The sequence below is a fragment of the Meleagris gallopavo genome, chromosome 4 (assembly GCF_905368555.1).
Source record: "Meleagris gallopavo chromosome 4, MGAL_WU_HG_1.1, whole genome shotgun sequence".
Taxonomy (NCBI): domain Eukaryota; kingdom Metazoa; phylum Chordata; class Aves; order Galliformes; family Phasianidae; genus Meleagris; species Meleagris gallopavo.
In genome coordinates, this window is record NC_139407.1 from 10374004 (window position 1) to 10377976 (window position 3973).

Consider the following 3973-nt stretch of genomic DNA (forward strand, 5'->3'; position numbering starts at 1 on the left):
TTCTGTTTTGGTCTTTGTATCATTGGTCAATAGAGTTGCATTAGCTTTCTTCCATGAAGTTGATTTTCTTCATATGAAGAATTACAGTGGATTGTTGTGAATATCGCGTACATAAGAAATGATTACAATACCTGAGTGCGTTTATCCAAAATGAGGAGAGAAAAGCCTTCATTGAATAAGTATAAAAAAAATCACAAGTTCTGGGTAGGCTTTTTTTTCTTTTGTTGCCTGCTCTGGAAAGCTAAATATTTTATCTGCTCTATCTCCTGGAAGTTTCCTTTGATGGGTAAGCTTTAACTCTATACCAGTATGTAGTGAGATGTCTCTTCTTGTAGAAATTATAGGTGAAGAGTGGAAGCATTGTGAGCTAAATGAGTGTTAGAACAAAAGGAAGTACAAACTTTGTGTAATTAAGTCTTAGATTAGAAACTGCCTGATCACTAGGATTAATTCCATAACAGACTTACAAGCCAAGACTTGCTTTAAGGAAGAGGCAAGTGTATCTGTGTGAGAAATAAAATGCAGAGCAGTGTCTCTGAACAGTAGGCAACCAGACCTGATACATAGAGGCCCCTTCCAGTCCCTTCCTAGAATGTTGCTCTTCTCTGGGACTTCCTCTCTTGACATTACCAACTCTGTTTTTAAGGCTCAGGTTAGCAGAAGCATTTTTCTAAACTTGTTGGATTCTGGGCACGTATGTGGATTCAGGATACGCAGTTCATATTGCATTTTTTTCCACTGTGATTAATAACACTTTTTTTTTTTTTTTTTTGAGCCAGTTGTACTGGAATCAGGCCTGACAAAATGCACAGCCTGCTGCTGCTCTCTTGATAAGCAGGATGCTGCCATGTGCCCTGAAATGTTGGGCAAGCTGCTGGCTGCCCAAGGAGGTGCACCTTGCCTGGCAGCCATCTTGGGCCTTCGTCGCACTCAGCACCTCAGAGCAGCCAGTCCTGCAGTGCTCCCTGGTGTGCACGTGAAGCTGGGCCTGGCCTCAGGTCCACAGTAGGAGGAGCCTGAGGTGGAGCAGCACTGTATTCTGGCCCTCACCCCTTCAGGGATGCCCCTGGCGATGGACTGGCACCTGTGGGAGCAGCACACAGGTAGGGTAGTAGTAAGTCCCCATATATGAAAGGGGGAGGTAAGGAAGACTTGCTGGTGCTGGGCTAAAATGTGTCTGCAACACCACAGAAAGGAAAGAATGGCTCTGATCTGATTGACAGTTTGTGTATGTTATATGATACAATCATGTGCATCTGCCATCAAGTTGTGACTTCTGTGTAATTCCACCAAAAGGTAGATATTCTGTCAACAGTGCTTTGTCACCCAGGGCTAAGTCCTCCTCAACTCTCTGCTGTGTGGGGGAAAACCCGTCAATAGGCACATGGAAAAATACTAGTTAGTACTTGACTTTAGTTTGTCGTTTTTCAAATGACTCGCACTTCTTCTCAAGTGTTCTATGAAGAATTACAGTATTTGATGCTTACCTCCGTAGAAGAATGTTATTTAACTGTTTTGCTGTGTTTTTTCATTTGGTCTGCTGAAATACTAAGTAGAGAAGTCTTGGGTTGCAGTGTGCCTATTCTTAAACTTTGTTGTGAATTGCATTAAATATTTAATGATATTTTGTGTCAGTTGAAAAAAATGTGGGGGCAAATGAGTGTTTTAATCTACATTTGTGGGACTGTATAAAGAAGTATGTATGTATATTTTAAATGCCTCAGAAGGTGTCTGGAAGCATTTAAGCTTTCATGGGTGTGATCTGAGAGGAAAGATATTTGAGTAAAACGTAGTAGTGTTTGGTTTGTTTTTTTTTCCTAGATTGTAAATGATATCTATAAATCTCAGCTTGAAGGAGTATGCAGATCCATGAAAAAATCATTGAAAGGTGACAGGTGGTATTGAGCTAAATGGATGCAGAGAACCTGATGTTAACAGTAGATGAATGTCACGTGTTTCAGTTGCATTAAGATGAGCGTGTTTTGCTTGAGTTGCCTTCTCAGTTCATGATAGCAATGCTTGTTCTACTTGGGAAAAGGAGCAGCCTTAGTTCAAATTTGTTTGGGTGGAATCAACACAACACAAATGACTACTGTTAAATAGTTGTTGAATTGAGATCAAACGTTACTCATAGCTAAACTAATTGAGAACAAACAGAAGAGCACACTGGTTTACATTCTTAGTTGGGAGGAAGAAAAAGCTGTTAACTGGGAGAAGGGTGTTGGACTTGTGGGTTTTAGGGTAGGTATCTGCCAGAGTTGTTCATTGGGTTACTTAAATCTGCAGAGATGATTTAATTTTCTTTTGACGTTTATTCAAGGTCATAAACATCATTTGAAATGCAGCAGTTATCAGTGACAAAGGAAATTATGGCACAAACTACTATAAATAAAGACTACTATAAATAAAGACACTTTTCAACTGCTTATGTATCTATTTCTTTTGAAGACTCCTGTGACTGCAAGTCGGAGGAAGGTTTTTGGTGTTATTTTTTTCTTTTTTGACAGAGAGAATACCTAGGAAACTGAAACAATTAACAGGCCTACTAATAATCTCTAACTTACTCCTGGGCGGTGAATTATGTGGGAGGAAAGAGAAAGGTTTGGGCTGCCCTTAGAGTGTGCATTATGAAGTTGTCTCCTAGTTGGCTGCCCACACCTCCCTCTGGCATTAGAAACATATGCCTTTATGTGGTCTCAGAATTCAGTTGAGTACTGCGTGTGTGGATAAAATCGTGGGAACCTTCCCTTCCTGCAAGACCAATTCAGGCTAATTGAAGAATTATTCTTGACCTGAGCAGTCTCAGATTGGCTTTGAGTAACTTGAACCTCCTAAATACCAAGGTTGAGGACAGATCAAGCTTTAACATAGTAGAGAGACTAATTGTAGCTTGCTTTGGCTTCAGTAGGAACTGCTAGTTCTGTGCTGCAAAATACTAGGGCTGCAAGAGGTGTTTGCTGTTGATGAAACAGCAGCTATGCAAAACGTGTTGGTAAAAGGAATTGGCGATGGTATAGAAAGCAACTGTTGAGCTAACAAACCCAAACAATGATATCATCTGTATTTTGCATTTGGGGGTTGATGTGATTGAAGACGTGAGGATAAGTAGTATGAATCTGAGGCAGTGGATTAGAAAACAAACAATACTCAACTTGTTAAAACAATTAGTAGGCTTTCTGAGGAAGATAATTCTTTTTTCCTCATGTGGTATCCTAGGTGCTGCCAGTATGACCCTGTATGCAGCTTATAAGAGTGCATGCACTGTTCCTGTGGTCTCACATGCCGTGCTAAGAGATGGAAAGCATATAGCATATGTGGAAAGACTGCAGTGATGTTAGTACAGTTTCTTTGTAATGTATCCTGCATTCATGTGCTACAGGCTTAAGTATACCCTGAGTGAAGAATGTTTCCTTTAATCTCAGGCTTTGAGTAACATAAAATTTCTTTCTCGAACTCCAGATTTTTCTGGACGTACATCTATGTAATAGGCAGCTTATAATCAGTTTGTTTTCTCCATTTGTGAGTGAATAGCGAAGATAAAGTTGAGATCAAAATGAAATGAGTAACTTTTCTAACTTATTTCGACATGCTGTTTTGAAATTCAGCTCACGTCTATCTTACTTGGTCCTTCTCGGTGCTGTGGATGTGCTGAACTGGGTAGACCAGGATGAACTACAGGGCAGCAGCTCTTAGGCATTCCCCTGCCTTCATTTTGGGAGTGGGCATGAATGCTCAGCTTTGAGAAAATCTGATGAAAGGAGAATAACTAGAGGAATTTTCTTTTCTTAAGGTAGGGATAGCTGGAAATAAATGTAAGAATGAGCTTCAGAGAGCATGGGTGTGCAAAACTGTGGATATCCTACTCTTTGAGACGAGATGTTTAAGCAAAACTTTAGCAATTTCAGATGTCGTATACATGAAGAAGAAAATGTGGGGAAAATGTGTATCAGCCATTTGGTCAAAGTAACCTTAT